The sequence below is a fragment of the Haliotis asinina genome, chromosome 2, assembly GCF_037392515.1.
Source record: "Haliotis asinina isolate JCU_RB_2024 chromosome 2, JCU_Hal_asi_v2, whole genome shotgun sequence".
Classification (NCBI taxonomy): domain Eukaryota; kingdom Metazoa; phylum Mollusca; class Gastropoda; order Lepetellida; family Haliotidae; genus Haliotis; species Haliotis asinina.
Window position 1 is genome coordinate 10,568,714 of NC_090281.1, and position 16,680 is coordinate 10,585,393.

The 16,680-nt window shown below is 41.6% G+C and overlaps 7 non-coding genes across 7 annotated transcripts; all 7 read left to right on the forward strand.

The window, feature by feature from the left end:
• The first annotated feature begins 2,627 nt into the window (after positions 1-2,627).
• Positions 2,628-2,822, forward strand: LOC137274855 (U2 spliceosomal RNA). Its single transcript, XR_010956234.1, has one exon. It is a non-coding gene; the product is annotated as a U2 spliceosomal RNA (small nuclear RNA).
• A 984-nt stretch (positions 2,823-3,806) lies between these two features.
• LOC137274815 (U2 spliceosomal RNA) lies at positions 3,807-3,999 on the forward strand. The gene has a single exon (XR_010956204.1). It is a non-coding gene; the product is annotated as a U2 spliceosomal RNA (small nuclear RNA).
• A 984-nt stretch (positions 4,000-4,983) lies between these two features.
• On the forward strand, positions 4,984-5,176 carry LOC137274816 (U2 spliceosomal RNA). Its single transcript, XR_010956205.1, has one exon. It is a non-coding gene; the product is annotated as a U2 spliceosomal RNA (small nuclear RNA).
• A 984-nt stretch (positions 5,177-6,160) lies between these two features.
• On the forward strand, positions 6,161-6,353 carry LOC137274817 (U2 spliceosomal RNA). Its single transcript, XR_010956206.1, has one exon. It is a non-coding gene; the product is annotated as a U2 spliceosomal RNA (small nuclear RNA).
• A 984-nt stretch (positions 6,354-7,337) lies between these two features.
• On the forward strand, positions 7,338-7,530 carry LOC137274818 (U2 spliceosomal RNA). The gene has a single exon (XR_010956207.1). It is a non-coding gene; the product is annotated as a U2 spliceosomal RNA (small nuclear RNA).
• A 984-nt stretch (positions 7,531-8,514) lies between these two features.
• LOC137274819 (U2 spliceosomal RNA) lies at positions 8,515-8,707 on the forward strand. The gene has a single exon (XR_010956208.1). It is a non-coding gene; the product is annotated as a U2 spliceosomal RNA (small nuclear RNA).
• Positions 8,708-9,691: 984 nt separating this feature from the next.
• Positions 9,692-9,884, forward strand: LOC137274822 (U2 spliceosomal RNA). The gene has a single exon (XR_010956209.1). It is a non-coding gene; the product is annotated as a U2 spliceosomal RNA (small nuclear RNA).
• The last annotated feature ends 6,796 nt before the right edge of the window (positions 9,885-16,680 follow it).

A 16,680-nucleotide genomic window follows, 5' to 3' on the forward strand; every position in this document is an offset into this window, starting at 1 on the left:
GGAGTTTTATGTTTATAATTTTGATGTTCTTGGTGATGTACTTCTCCGTGTTATTCAGTTGTCTTTTCAGGAAACTTCCTTACCTGAATCATCTAAAACTTCTTATATTTCTCTTTTGTGTAAAGACATTAATAATGCTGATAATGTTCGTAACTGGCGTCCCATTTCTTTATTAAATGTTGATGTCAAAATTATTTCTAAATTATTATGCACACGTTTAGGCAATGTTATAGGTAGTATCGTGCATTTAGATCAAACTTGTGCTGTTCCTGGCCGATCTATTCAAGATAACTGCCATTTAATTCGCAATGTGTTGGATTATGTGGATCAAAAAGATCTGCCTTGTGCCTTTATCAGTTTAGACCAAGAGAAGGCATTTGATCGGGTCTCTCATGAGTTTTTGTTTAAAGTGCTGGACGCTTTTGGCTTTGGTCCAAATTTTAAAAAATGGGTTAAAATTTTATATCAGGACATATCTAGTGCGCTTATAATTAACCAACACATTTCAAAATCATTTCCTGTAACGAGGTCTGTCCGACAGGGATGTGGCTTGTCTCCATCTCTGTATGTATTAGCACTGGAGCCTTTACTCTGTTATATAAGAAAAAATTCAAAAGTTGTAGGGCTTTCTTTACCAGGCATTGATGATTCAGCAAAAATATCTGCTTTTGCTGATGATGGGCTTGGTTTTTGTACAACTGACGCTTCAATTGGTCACCTTTTGGCAGCATATTCTTGTTATGGTAAAGCGTCAGGCTCCAAATTGAATCTAGCAAAAACTCATGGCATTTTTGTTGGCAAATGGCGTTCAAGATCGGACCACCCTTTCGGTATCTCTTGGATTGAGCAGTCAAAAATAGTTGGAATTGTAACAGGCAAGAATGTCAATGTAGACGATCAGTTACATCCTATATTATCTAAATTTCGTTCAGTTTTAAACGGTGCGAAGGGACGTTCAATTTCTATTTTTGGTAAATCTACTGTGTGCAATATTATGGCCTTATCTAAATTTTGGTACCGTGGGGCAGTAACTATATATTCAAAACATTATGTCGACCTTTTTCAGAGGGAGACTTTTCGGTTTATTTGGCAATCCACTGCTGAACCTATTCGGAGGTCTGTGTGCTATAAATCTACTTTAGATGGGGGTTTGGGTGTAGTACACATCCAATCAAAATTATATTCTTTTTATCTAAGGCACATTCAAAATCTTTTACTTAATTCCTCAGCTAAGTGGACATTTTTTGCAAAATATTGGTTAGGAATGTCTTTACGCCACTATTGTTCTACTTTTGCTTCACTATTATTTCCACACTCTGAGACGATGCCACAATTCTATCAGACGTGCTTATTGGCTGTAAGACAGTTTGAAGCTGTTAATTCAAATTATCTGATAGATATGTTTCGGTTTACTTCAAAACAGTTCTATTCTTGCTTATTACAAACTGTTGTGGAAAATAAAGTTGAAACGTTGTATCCACGTATTCCTTTTCGACAGGTTTGGCTTAATTTGCATAATTCCTTCGTGGATCCACTTTCGAAATCGGTCAATTATCGTCTCATCTATGATTCTCTCCCCTTGGGGTATACTCTCTATACTCGGGGAATGTCTGTCACTCCGAACTGTCCACTCTGTCGTATAGCAATAGAGACTTCTGACCATCTCTTCATCTATTGCTCGTGTGTGGATGTTTTATGGGATATCGTTTTCCAGTGGTTAGATCAATTGTCATTTGGTTTATTAAAACGATCTAACGAAGTCATTCGATTTAATTTGGTTCCCAAAATTCCAAATTCTTATCAAAAATCAATGTGCATTTACCTTTTAACTTTGGCAAAGTATACCATTTGGCTTGTTCGGAATTCTAATAAATTTGAGCACACAAAATTAAATGGGAATGATATCATGTTGCGTTTTTTGTGTTTCCTTAGGACACGTGTCAAGGTTGACTTTTGTCGCTTTCCATTATCTATCTTTTCTAAATATTGGCTGTTTTCTTCCATCTTTTGCAAAATCAATGCTAATCATTCATTAGAATTATGTATATAACTTCATTTGTAAGCATGTAACGTTCTGGTGTAACCTCTTATATAAAGTATGTTTTATATTGTATATATTTATGCATTTTGTTTGTGCATGTAGCCAGTAAGGCACCTTTTGTGTTAGTTTTACATGTAAGTTCTTAAATGTTGCATGCTGCCAGAGACTGGCATTTTTTATGTTTGTATATGTGTGATTCTACATATTGATGTTATGCATGTTGTATGTGTATTATATGTATTATGTCAAAATTGTATATAGTATGTATGTGCTTGTGATGAGTAGTTGAGCTGTACATGTTGTGTGTTTTGTTCATATGTCTTGAATGTATGAATTAATTATTTGTTTCTGAAGCCAGACTAAGGCAAACCTATTTGTATATTTTACGTGTGTTTCATTTATGTTTGCTTCTTTTACTTTTTTCCTTATGTATTGTATAAAGTATTACTGTTCAGTTTGCATGTAGCCGGATGTGGCACTTCTTTTCCTCTTTAGTTCATTTTATGTTAGCGCTGCAGGGCATAACTCTTTGTTGTGATATTCTTTTAGGCCGCCCTGCAGCGACCGCGCTGTCCGCGCCTGTAAAATTCTTTTATGTATTAAATTTTATCAAAAAGAAAAAAAGTATCTGTTCTTATCAGCTTAATATCTGATACGTCTCCTATTGGAGACATCGATATTAAACTGATTTTTGCAACGGGATGAGGTGCCACGGAGCTTGCTCCGCCCTCATCACGGGTTGACCCGGTATTGCAGTACCTCCGGGAATGGCCCACCACTCATAATACAAATTAAAAAATAGAACCCTTAACTTAGCCCTCTCTTTTTCACATTTCATTTCACTTTTTTCATCTCACTTTGCGCCGTCCCCTCCCTTTTCGCGCGTCCGTTTCACTGGAGGCACCATGCAACCACAGCCAAACTGTAGAAATGGACCCATCCACTCAACCACATTGTACTCCGTCCAAACCAAGCCCCGGGAAGTTCCTCAAAGTGATTTATTTTCCACTTGCAGTTGTTTTGTGTCCCCGTATCCAAGGACGTCGGCCATGATGTCGCACGCCGGAAATTACGTCGTAGACAATCACACCCTCACAACCACATTCTGCCCCGTCGATAACACACGTCTTAAGCGCCAGCTAACCCTAGAAAGTGTTTTCAAGTGGTAAGGAAGTACCAGAAGCCTCGGCGCGTTTCTCCCGGGTCAGTTTACATTGAAATTTCAAAGTTTGTTTAACTTTCATTCCATTTCTTAATTAAAACAACATTTCTAACTAAAATTCACCTACCCTAACATTGTTTTGATACGTGAAATGTATTTAAGTTTAGTGGATTTAGTCCACGCGGTCAGTTGCTGTGTTCTTTTTTTCACGCTTGTCTGGGCGCGACTTTCTCAAAGTCGGGACTGCAGAAACTCTTCCAATTGCTGTCCCCACGCCTCGTTCATTAAGCGCCGATCCACAGGCTCATGGCCCTAGCTGCAGGACGTTTTTCCTACGTCGGCCCGACGTTTTAGCGCAAGCGCTGTTTCTTCAAAGAAATAAATAAGGTTATTTACACATTTTGCTGCCTTGACACAAATTGTCGTATTTCACCACAAAGAAGGTCATTTTGGCCGTGGCCCTCGCCCGTGGTCCGAAATTGCGTGTTTTCGTGCGTGTAATTTTGGAGGTGAATATTTTGAAAGAGGGAATGTAAATATCCAGCCCCTTAATGAGATGCTGTGGGTATAGAGGTATTTTGCCGGCGCAAGCCGACAACCGGCATCGCTTCTCGGCCTTTTGGCTAAGATCAAAGTGTAGTATCTGTTCTTATCAGCTTAATATCTGATACGTCTCCTATTGGAGACATCGATATTAAACTGATTTTTGCAACGGGATGAGGTGCCACGGAGCTTGCTCCGCCCTCATCACGGGTTGACCCGGTATTGCAGTACCTCCGGGAATGGCCCACCACTCATAATACAAATTAAAAAATAGAACCCTTAACTTAGCCCTCTCTTTTTCACATTTCATTTCACTTTTTTCATCTCACTTTGCGCCGTCCCCTCCCTTTTCGCGCGTCCGTTTCACTGGAGGCACCATGCAACCACAGCCAAACTGTAGAAATGGACCCATCCACTCAACCACATTGTACTCCGTCCAAACCAAGCCCCGGGAAGTTCCTCAAAGTGATTTATTTTCCACTTGCAGTTGTTTTGTGTCCCCGTATCCAAGGACGTCGGCCATGATGTCGCACGCCGGAAATTACGTCGTAGACAATCACACCCTCACAACCACATTCTGCCCCGTCGATAACACACGTCTTAAGCGCCAGCTAACCCTAGAAAGTGTTTTCAAGTGGTAAGGAAGTACCAGAAGCCTCGGCGCGTTTCTCCCGGGTCAGTTTACATTGAAATTTCAAAGTTTGTTTAACTTTCATTCCATTTCTTAATTAAAACAACATTTCTAACTAAAATTCACCTACCCTAACATTGTTTTGATACGTGAAATGTATTTAAGTTTAGTGGATTTAGTCCACGCGGTCAGTTGCTGTGTTCTTTTTTTCACGCTTGTCTGGGCGCGACTTTCTCAAAGTCGGGACTGCAGAAACTCTTCCAATTGCTGTCCCCACGCCTCGTTCATTAAGCGCCGATCCACAGGCTCATGGCCCTAGCTGCAGGACGTTTTTCCTACGTCGGCCCGACGTTTTAGCGCAAGCGCTGTTTCTTCAAAGAAATAAATAAGGTTATTTACACATTTTGCTGCCTTGACACAAATTGTCGTATTTCACCACAAAGAAGGTCATTTTGGCCGTGGCCCTCGCCCGTGGTCCGAAATTGCGTGTTTTCGTGCGTGTAATTTTGGAGGTGAATATTTTGAAAGAGGGAATGTAAATATCCAGCCCCTTAATGAGATGCTGTGGGTATAGAGGTATTTTGCCGGCGCAAGCCGACAACCGGCATCGCTTCTCGGCCTTTTGGCTAAGATCAAAGTGTAGTATCTGTTCTTATCAGCTTAATATCTGATACGTCTCCTATTGGAGACATCGATATTAAACTGATTTTTGCAACGGGATGAGGTGCCACGGAGCTTGCTCCGCCCTCATCACGGGTTGACCCGGTATTGCAGTACCTCCGGGAATGGCCCACCACTCATAATACAAATTAAAAAATAGAACCCTTAACTTAGCCCTCTCTTTTTCACATTTCATTTCACTTTTTTCATCTCACTTTGCGCCGTCCCCTCCCTTTTCGCGCGTCCGTTTCACTGGAGGCACCATGCAACCACAGCCAAACTGTAGAAATGGACCCATCCACTCAACCACATTGTACTCCGTCCAAACCAAGCCCCGGGAAGTTCCTCAAAGTGATTTATTTTCCACTTGCAGTTGTTTTGTGTCCCCGTATCCAAGGACGTCGGCCATGATGTCGCACGCCGGAAATTACGTCGTAGACAATCACACCCTCACAACCACATTCTGCCCCGTCGATAACACACGTCTTAAGCGCCAGCTAACCCTAGAAAGTGTTTTCAAGTGGTAAGGAAGTACCAGAAGCCTCGGCGCGTTTCTCCCGGGTCAGTTTACATTGAAATTTCAAAGTTTGTTTAACTTTCATTCCATTTCTTAATTAAAACAACATTTCTAACTAAAATTCACCTACCCTAACATTGTTTTGATACGTGAAATGTATTTAAGTTTAGTGGATTTAGTCCACGCGGTCAGTTGCTGTGTTCTTTTTTTCACGCTTGTCTGGGCGCGACTTTCTCAAAGTCGGGACTGCAGAAACTCTTCCAATTGCTGTCCCCACGCCTCGTTCATTAAGCGCCGATCCACAGGCTCATGGCCCTAGCTGCAGGACGTTTTTCCTACGTCGGCCCGACGTTTTAGCGCAAGCGCTGTTTCTTCAAAGAAATAAATAAGGTTATTTACACATTTTGCTGCCTTGACACAAATTGTCGTATTTCACCACAAAGAAGGTCATTTTGGCCGTGGCCCTCGCCCGTGGTCCGAAATTGCGTGTTTTCGTGCGTGTAATTTTGGAGGTGAATATTTTGAAAGAGGGAATGTAAATATCCAGCCCCTTAATGAGATGCTGTGGGTATAGAGGTATTTTGCCGGCGCAAGCCGACAACCGGCATCGCTTCTCGGCCTTTTGGCTAAGATCAAAGTGTAGTATCTGTTCTTATCAGCTTAATATCTGATACGTCTCCTATTGGAGACATCGATATTAAACTGATTTTTGCAACGGGATGAGGTGCCACGGAGCTTGCTCCGCCCTCATCACGGGTTGACCCGGTATTGCAGTACCTCCGGGAATGGCCCACCACTCATAATACAAATTAAAAAATAGAACCCTTAACTTAGCCCTCTCTTTTTCACATTTCATTTCACTTTTTTCATCTCACTTTGCGCCGTCCCCTCCCTTTTCGCGCGTCCGTTTCACTGGAGGCACCATGCAACCACAGCCAAACTGTAGAAATGGACCCATCCACTCAACCACATTGTACTCCGTCCAAACCAAGCCCCGGGAAGTTCCTCAAAGTGATTTATTTTCCACTTGCAGTTGTTTTGTGTCCCCGTATCCAAGGACGTCGGCCATGATGTCGCACGCCGGAAATTACGTCGTAGACAATCACACCCTCACAACCACATTCTGCCCCGTCGATAACACACGTCTTAAGCGCCAGCTAACCCTAGAAAGTGTTTTCAAGTGGTAAGGAAGTACCAGAAGCCTCGGCGCGTTTCTCCCGGGTCAGTTTACATTGAAATTTCAAAGTTTGTTTAACTTTCATTCCATTTCTTAATTAAAACAACATTTCTAACTAAAATTCACCTACCCTAACATTGTTTTGATACGTGAAATGTATTTAAGTTTAGTGGATTTAGTCCACGCGGTCAGTTGCTGTGTTCTTTTTTTCACGCTTGTCTGGGCGCGACTTTCTCAAAGTCGGGACTGCAGAAACTCTTCCAATTGCTGTCCCCACGCCTCGTTCATTAAGCGCCGATCCACAGGCTCATGGCCCTAGCTGCAGGACGTTTTTCCTACGTCGGCCCGACGTTTTAGCGCAAGCGCTGTTTCTTCAAAGAAATAAATAAGGTTATTTACACATTTTGCTGCCTTGACACAAATTGTCGTATTTCACCACAAAGAAGGTCATTTTGGCCGTGGCCCTCGCCCGTGGTCCGAAATTGCGTGTTTTCGTGCGTGTAATTTTGGAGGTGAATATTTTGAAAGAGGGAATGTAAATATCCAGCCCCTTAATGAGATGCTGTGGGTATAGAGGTATTTTGCCGGCGCAAGCCGACAACCGGCATCGCTTCTCGGCCTTTTGGCTAAGATCAAAGTGTAGTATCTGTTCTTATCAGCTTAATATCTGATACGTCTCCTATTGGAGACATCGATATTAAACTGATTTTTGCAACGGGATGAGGTGCCACGGAGCTTGCTCCGCCCTCATCACGGGTTGACCCGGTATTGCAGTACCTCCGGGAATGGCCCACCACTCATAATACAAATTAAAAAATAGAACCCTTAACTTAGCCCTCTCTTTTTCACATTTCATTTCACTTTTTTCATCTCACTTTGCGCCGTCCCCTCCCTTTTCGCGCGTCCGTTTCACTGGAGGCACCATGCAACCACAGCCAAACTGTAGAAATGGACCCATCCACTCAACCACATTGTACTCCGTCCAAACCAAGCCCCGGGAAGTTCCTCAAAGTGATTTATTTTCCACTTGCAGTTGTTTTGTGTCCCCGTATCCAAGGACGTCGGCCATGATGTCGCACGCCGGAAATTACGTCGTAGACAATCACACCCTCACAACCACATTCTGCCCCGTCGATAACACACGTCTTAAGCGCCAGCTAACCCTAGAAAGTGTTTTCAAGTGGTAAGGAAGTACCAGAAGCCTCGGCGCGTTTCTCCCGGGTCAGTTTACATTGAAATTTCAAAGTTTGTTTAACTTTCATTCCATTTCTTAATTAAAACAACATTTCTAACTAAAATTCACCTACCCTAACATTGTTTTGATACGTGAAATGTATTTAAGTTTAGTGGATTTAGTCCACGCGGTCAGTTGCTGTGTTCTTTTTTTCACGCTTGTCTGGGCGCGACTTTCTCAAAGTCGGGACTGCAGAAACTCTTCCAATTGCTGTCCCCACGCCTCGTTCATTAAGCGCCGATCCACAGGCTCATGGCCCTAGCTGCAGGACGTTTTTCCTACGTCGGCCCGACGTTTTAGCGCAAGCGCTGTTTCTTCAAAGAAATAAATAAGGTTATTTACACATTTTGCTGCCTTGACACAAATTGTCGTATTTCACCACAAAGAAGGTCATTTTGGCCGTGGCCCTCGCCCGTGGTCCGAAATTGCGTGTTTTCGTGCGTGTAATTTTGGAGGTGAATATTTTGAAAGAGGGAATGTAAATATCCAGCCCCTTAATGAGATGCTGTGGGTATAGAGGTATTTTGCCGGCGCAAGCCGACAACCGGCATCGCTTCTCGGCCTTTTGGCTAAGATCAAAGTGTAGTATCTGTTCTTATCAGCTTAATATCTGATACGTCTCCTATTGGAGACATCGATATTAAACTGATTTTTGCAACGGGATGAGGTGCCACGGAGCTTGCTCCGCCCTCATCACGGGTTGACCCGGTATTGCAGTACCTCCGGGAATGGCCCACCACTCATAATACAAATTAAAAAATAGAACCCTTAACTTAGCCCTCTCTTTTTCACATTTCATTTCACTTTTTTCATCTCACTTTGCGCCGTCCCCTCCCTTTTCGCGCGTCCGTTTCACTGGAGGCACCATGCAACCACAGCCAAACTGTAGAAATGGACCCATCCACTCAACCACATTGTACTCCGTCCAAACCAAGCCCCGGGAAGTTCCTCAAAGTGATTTATTTTCCACTTGCAGTTGTTTTGTGTCCCCGTATCCAAGGACGTCGGCCATGATGTCGCACGCCGGAAATTACGTCGTAGACAATCACACCCTCACAACCACATTCTGCCCCGTCGATAACACACGTCTTAAGCGCCAGCTAACCCTAGAAAGTGTTTTCAAGTGGTAAGGAAGTACCAGAAGCCTCGGCGCGTTTCTCCCGGGTCAGTTTACATTGAAATTTCAAAGTTTGTTTAACTTTCATTCCATTTCTTAATTAAAACAACATTTCTAACTAAAATTCACCTACCCTAACATTGTTTTGATACGTGAAATGTATTTAAGTTTAGTGGATTTAGTCCACGCGGTCAGTTGCTGTGTTCTTTTTTTCACGCTTGTCTGGGCGCGACTTTCTCAAAGTCGGGACTGCAGAAACTCTTCCAATTGCTGTCCCCACGCCTCGTTCATTAAGCGCCGATCCACAGGCTCATGGCCCTAGCTGCAGGACGTTTTTCCTACGTCGGCCCGACGTTTTAGCGCAAGCGCTGTTTCTTCAAAGAAATAAATAAGGTTATTTACACATTTTGCTGCCTTGACACAAATTGTCGTATTTCACCACAAAGAAGGTCATTTTGGCCGTGGCCCTCGCCCGTGGTCCGAAATTGCGTGTTTTCGTGCGTGTAATTTTGGAGGTGAATATTTTGAAAGAGGGAATGTAAATATCCAGCCCCTTAATGAGATGCTGTGGGTATAGAGGTATTTTGCCGGCGCAAGCCGACAACCGGCATCGCTTCTCGGCCTTTTGGCTAAGATCAAAGTGTAGTATCTGTTCTTATCAGCTTAATATCTGATACGTCTCCTATTGGAGACATCGATATTAAACTGATTTTTGCAACGGGATGAGGTGCCACGGAGCTTGCTCCGCCCTCATCACGGGTTGACCCGGTATTGCAGTACCTCCGGGAATGGCCCACCACTCATAATACAAATTAAAAAATAGAACCCTTAACTTAGCCCTCTCTTTTTCACATTTCATTTCACTTTTTTCATCTCACTTTGCGCCGTCCCCTCCCTTTTCGCGCGTCCGTTTCACTGGAGGCACCATGCAACCACAGCCAAACTGTAGAAATGGACCCATCCACTCAACCACATTGTACTCCGTCCAAACCAAGCCCCGGGAAGTTCCTCAAAGTGATTTATTTTCCACTTGCAGTTGTTTTGTGTCCCCGTATCCAAGGACGTCGGCCATGATGTCGCACGCCGGAAATTACGTCGTAGACAATCACACCCTCACAACCACATTCTGCCCCGTCGATAACACACGTCTTAAGCGCCAGCTAACCCTAGAAAGTGTTTTCAAGTGGTAAGGAAGTACCAGAAGCCTCGGCGCGTTTCTCCCGGGTCAGTTTACATTGAAATTTCAAAGTTTGTTTAACTTTCATTCCATTTCTTAATTAAAACAACATTTCTAACTAAAATTCACCTACCCTAACATTGTTTTGATACGTGAAATGTATTTAAGTTTAGTGGATTTAGTCCACGCGGTCAGTTGCTGTGTTCTTTTTTTCACGCTTGTCTGGGCGCGACTTTCTCAAAGTCGGGACTGCAGAAACTCTTCCAATTGCTGTCCCCACGCCTCGTTCATTAAGCGCCGATCCACAGGCTCATGGCCCTAGCTGCAGGACGTTTTTCCTACGTCGGCCCGACGTTTTAGCGCAAGCGCTGTTTCTTCAAAGAAATAAATAAGGTTATTTACACATTTTGCTGCCTTGACACAAATTGTCGTATTTCACCACAAAGAAGGTCATTTTGGCCGTGGCCCTCGCCCGTGGTCCGAAATTGCGTGTTTTCGTGCGTGTAATTTTGGAGGTGAATATTTTGAAAGAGGGAATGTAAATATCCAGCCCCTTAATGAGATGCTGTGGGTATAGAGGTATTTTGCCGGCGCAAGCCGACAACCGGCATCGCTTCTCGGCCTTTTGGCTTGCGATCTATTGTTTGCATCCAGTGGAAGCGATCTTCACGGTATATCATTAAGGTGATATTGAACATTGTTTGATTGAATTTTTCTTTCCAGATCTACGGGCGGGCATCAGACACATAGTGTTTGTGTGACCTTTGGTCTCCCCCCACTTGCTGTCACCATGGCTTACAGTGCTGCCACAGTCCTGCCTCCAGTGCCGACCAAGTTCCTGGATAAAAGGAAAGCTGCATTGACGGTACGTGTGAAGTCAGTAATCAGAAACTTTGACAGGGAGGCAATACTAGATATCATTCAGTCGGTATCGAACCCAGGAATCCGTGCAAAAGAGGTACTGTCGATCTGGAAGACGGAATCATCTGGTGTATGGTATGTAACCCTTAAGCACGAAAACAGAGTGAGACTCTTATTAACTGCTGGTTCTGTGGTTTACAGGGGGGTGAAAGTGGATTTCACCCCTTATGAAAAAGAGATTATGGACTTGCGGGTGCACTGGTTGCATGACATTGTGTCCGATGCTTTTCTCAGGGATTTCTTTTCCCGTTTTGGAACCGTTATTTCAGTGTCATCCGAGACCATGATTGTGGGAGGGGAACCCATGCAGACTGGCGTCAGGATTGTGCAACTCCAGACAGATTGTGACAAGGCTGCCACCATTCCTTATATCGTCAGGCTGGGAGACAGAATGAGTATGCTGATAACAGCACCAGGTAGGCTGCCTGTTTGTTTACGATGCTACCATTTGGGACATACACGATCTGAATGCCCAAGGAGATATGCCAATCGTGATCAGCAAAAAGACATTAGTGAAAAGGGTGTGGAGGAGCAATCTAAGGAAGCGCCTGATAATGTTGTTGCTGTACATAGTGAGCCAGGTCACGTGATGGTTGATAGAGAGAATGAGGTAGATGAATCTGAGAATGTAATGGTTATTCAGAGTCAGGGCCAGAGTCAGGAAGAGAGTGACGCAGATAAAGACGTTGAAAAGCAGGGTGTTGCTAAAAGCTATGCTGCAGCTGCCTCAGTGCCCGCTCTTGAATTGATGGATTCTCAGGACACTGATAATCTATTAGCTAGTATAAGTTCCCAGTCATGGCAGGAAGTGAATAGATCGAAACATCGTTCGAGATCAGTGACACGTGGGTCCTCGTCGGGGAAAAAACAAAGGCTATCGTCCATTCCTTTGGGTGTGGCTGATGCCGCTGCTGTTGCAGTTACGCGTTCCCCGACGGGACCTCATCGTGCTGAGCGAGTGATAGCCAGTAAGCGGGACCCCCCGTAAAGTGCGCAAGTGTGTGAGCGAACTTCAGATAACGACCAAGCAATGTCCATCGCTAAACGAGCCAGACTACTGAAATTAACATTGTTTGCATGGTTCTCCCTGTGTGGGGAGTGTTCGGATCTTTCGATTAATGTTTATACTATTGTGTATTTTAAGAGGGTTTCTTTCACTTGGTTGGAATTAGTAACTGATGCATTATGGGTAAATTTTGTCTTTGAAGTATTTGCTTTGTACAAAACTTGGCCACAGCTCATTTGCATATTACTTGGTTTTCATTGTTTCTTGAAGGTTTTGGGCTTTTTACGGGTAAGAATTAAGTGCACTGTGTTGCTTGAATATTTATGGTTTAATTTATGGAATGTTTCATGTTGTCATTTTGTCTTTTTGATGTTTGTTTTTACATGTGAATCTAGTAAATAATATGTATATAGCTGCAATATATTTTACGTACGCTTCTGTCATTTCCTACTCATCACACATCATGTATAATTTTGTCTCAATCAACTGTAATGGTCTTCTTAATAACTCTTCAAAGTTAGATTTACTTGCTGATTCTTTTGTTAATGATAGCATTGATTTTTTATTTCTTCAAGAGACTCATGTTTACAATCTAAGGTTAGCTAAATTGTTCGAATCTAAATTTCAGGGGAAAGCATTCTGGAGCTTTGGGAGTAATTTCAGTCGTGGGGTAGGGTTTATTGTGTCTTCTAAGGTTAATTTCGTTGTTGATTTCTTTTATTTCGATGTGGAGGGAAGGCTACTTGTTGTTGATTTATCTGTTGATGGGCATGGTGTCAGATTTATAAATGTTTATGCTCCGAATGTTGATGCAGATCGAGTTGAATTTTTTAGGACTATTGCTAAGTATTTAGTTACTAGTAGGTATATTATTTTAGGAGGGGATTTTAATTGTGTTTTAAATATACAATTGGATAAAGTTGGGGGTAGGACTTTGGTTCAGGCTGGGTCAAATATTATTAAACAATGGGTTTCTGATTTTTCTATTTTTGATGTGTATCGCTCCAAGTTTCCTGGTTCTGTGGCGGTTTCCTGGCGCAACTCAGCCGGCGTTGGATCTCGTCTGGACCGGTTCTATATTTCTTCTACTCTGCGCTGTACACTTGAGACTGTAGATATATCTCCTTGTTCCTTTTCTGACCATGACTATGTGTCATTTAAGCTAAGGGATTTTGCTGGCATAAGTTTTGGCCCGGGGTATTTCAAATTTAATAATTCATTATTAGATAACTCATTCAAGGTTTTATTTCAGGGGTTTTGTTTAAATCATATTCCTCCCTTAAATTCTATTACTTTAGACTGGTGGGATGCCTTCAAGTTGGAAATTCGTTCATTTGTTAAATTGTATGCTCAAGTATGTAAGTCACAAAGGGCATCTCTTCATAATGATTTAATTAAACAATACAGAAACTTGTGTCAAGCTGAATCTCTACGTCCTGGGCTTTATTGTGACCAAATTGAGGCTGTAAAGAAACAACTCAATGATTTGGAAATGTTGGAATTTAAAGGTCGTCTAGTTCGTTCCAAGGCTAAGGACCTTGAAAATGGTGAAAAACCTTCCAGTTATTTCTTACGCAAGGAAGCACAGAGAGGTAAAAAGAAAACTATTTCTTCAATTTTAGACTCGTTTGGCAATAAAGTAAGTACCTCTCGTGAAATCATGGGCGTTTTTTGTTGATTTTTATAGCGAATTGTTTGGCTATGAGCCCATTGATGAGGAAATTTGCAATCAATTCCTTGCTGATTTACCGGCGCTTCATTCGGATGATTCGGCTTCACTGGAAGGGGAGATAACTCGTGATGAAATTCTAAAGACCCTTAAGGCTATGGAGAATAATAAGTCTCCGGGTCCAGACGGGCTTACTAAGGAGTTTTATGTTTATAATTTTGATGTTCTTGGTGATGTACTTCTCCGTGTTATTCAGTTGTCTTTTCAGGAAACTTCCTTACCTGAATCATCTAAAACTTCTTATATTTCTCTTTTGTGTAAAGACATTAATAATGCTGATAATGTTCGTAACTGGCGTCCCATTTCTTTATTAAATGTTGATGTCAAAATTATTTCTAAATTATTATGCACACGTTTAGGCAATGTTATAGGTAGTATCGTGCATTTAGATCAAACTTGTGCTGTTCCTGGCCGATCTATTCAAGATAACTGCCATTTAATTCGCAATGTGTTGGATTATGTGGATCAAAAAGATCTGCCTTGTGCCTTTATCAGTTTAGACCAAGAGAAGGCATTTGATCGGGTCTCTCATGAGTTTTTGTTTAAAGTGCTGGACGCTTTTGGCTTTGGTCCAAATTTTAAAAAATGGGTTAAAATTTTATATCAGGACATATCTAGTGCGCTTATAATTAACCAACACATTTCAAAATCATTTCCTGTAACGAGGTCTGTCCGACAGGGATGTGGCTTGTCTCCATCTCTGTATGTATTAGCACTGGAGCCTTTACTCTGTTATATAAGAAAAAATTCAAAAGTTGTAGGGCTTTCTTTACCAGGCATTGATGATTCAGCAAAAATATCTGCTTTTGCTGATGATGGGCTTGGTTTTTGTACAACTGACGCTTCAATTGGTCACCTTTTGGCAGCATATTCTTGTTATGGTAAAGCGTCAGGCTCCAAATTGAATCTAGCAAAAACTCATGGCATTTTTGTTGGCAAATGGCGTTCAAGATCGGACCACCCTTTCGGTATCTCTTGGATTGAGCAGTCAAAAATAGTTGGAATTGTAACAGGCAAGAATGTCAATGTAGACGATCAGTTACATCCTATATTATCTAAATTTCGTTCAGTTTTAAACGGTGCGAAGGGACGTTCAATTTCTATTTTTGGTAAATCTACTGTGTGCAATATTATGGCCTTATCTAAATTTTGGTACCGTGGGGCAGTAACTATATATTCAAAACATTATGTCGACCTTTTTCAGAGGGAGACTTTTCGGTTTATTTGGCAATCCACTGCTGAACCTATTCGGAGGTCTGTGTGCTATAAATCTACTTTAGATGGGGGTTTGGGTGTAGTACACATCCAATCAAAATTATATTCTTTTTATCTAAGGCACATTCAAAATCTTTTACTTAATTCCTCAGCTAAGTGGACATTTTTTGCAAAATATTGGTTAGGAATGTCTTTACGCCACTATTGTTCTACTTTTGCTTCACTATTATTTCCACACTCTGAGACGATGCCACAATTCTATCAGACGTGCTTATTGGCTGTAAGACAGTTTGAAGCTGTTAATTCAAATTATCTGATAGATATGTTTCGGTTTACTTCAAAACAGTTCTATTCTTGCTTATTACAAACTGTTGTGGAAAATAAAGTTGAAACGTTGTATCCACGTATTCCTTTTCGACAGGTTTGGCTTAATTTGCATAATTCCTTCGTGGATCCACTTTCGAAATCGGTCAATTATCGTCTCATCTATGATTCTCTCCCCTTGGGGTATACTCTCTATACTCGGGGAATGTCTGTCACTCCGAACTGTCCACTCTGTCGTATAGCAATAGAGACTTCTGACCATCTCTTCATCTATTGCTCGTGTGTGGATGTTTTATGGGATATCGTTTTCCAGTGGTTAGATCAATTGTCATTTGGTTTATTAAAACGATCTAACGAAGTCATTCGATTTAATTTGGTTCCCAAAATTCCAAATTCTTATCAAAAATCAATGTGCATTTACCTTTTAACTTTGGCAAAGTATACCATTTGGCTTGTTCGGAATTCTAATAAATTTGAGCACACAAAATTAAATGGGAATGATATCATGTTGCGTTTTTTGTGTTTCCTTAGGACACGTGTCAAGGTTGACTTTTGTCGCTTTCCATTATCTATCTTTTCTAAATATTGGCTGTTTTCTTCCATCTTTTGCAAAATCAATGCTAATCATTCATTAGAATTATGTATATAACTTCATTTGTAAGCATGTAACGTTCTGGTGTAACCTCTTATATAAAGTATGTTTTATATTGTATATATTTATGCATTTTGTTTGTGCATGTAGCCAGTAAGGCACCTTTTGTGTTAGTTTTACATGTAAGTTCTTAAATGTTGCATGCTGCCAGAGACTGGCATTTTTTATGTTTGTATATGTGTGATTCTACATATTGATGTTATGCATGTTGTATGTGTATTATATGTATTATGTCAAAATTGTATATAGTATGTATGTGCTTGTGATGAGTAGTTGAGCTGTACATGTTGTGTGTTTTGTTCATATGTCTTGAATGTATGAATTAATTATTTGTTTCTGAAGCCAGACTAAGGCAAACCTATTTGTATATTTTACGTGTGTTTCATTTATGTTTGCTTCTTTTACTTTTTTCCTTATGTATTGTATAAAGTATTACTGTTCAGTTTGCATGTAGCCGGATGTGGCACTTCTTTTCCTCTTTAGTTCATTTTATGTTAGCGCTGCAGGGCATAACTCTTTGTTGTGATATTCTTTTAGGCCGCCCTGCAGCGACCGCGCTGTCCGCGCCTGTAAA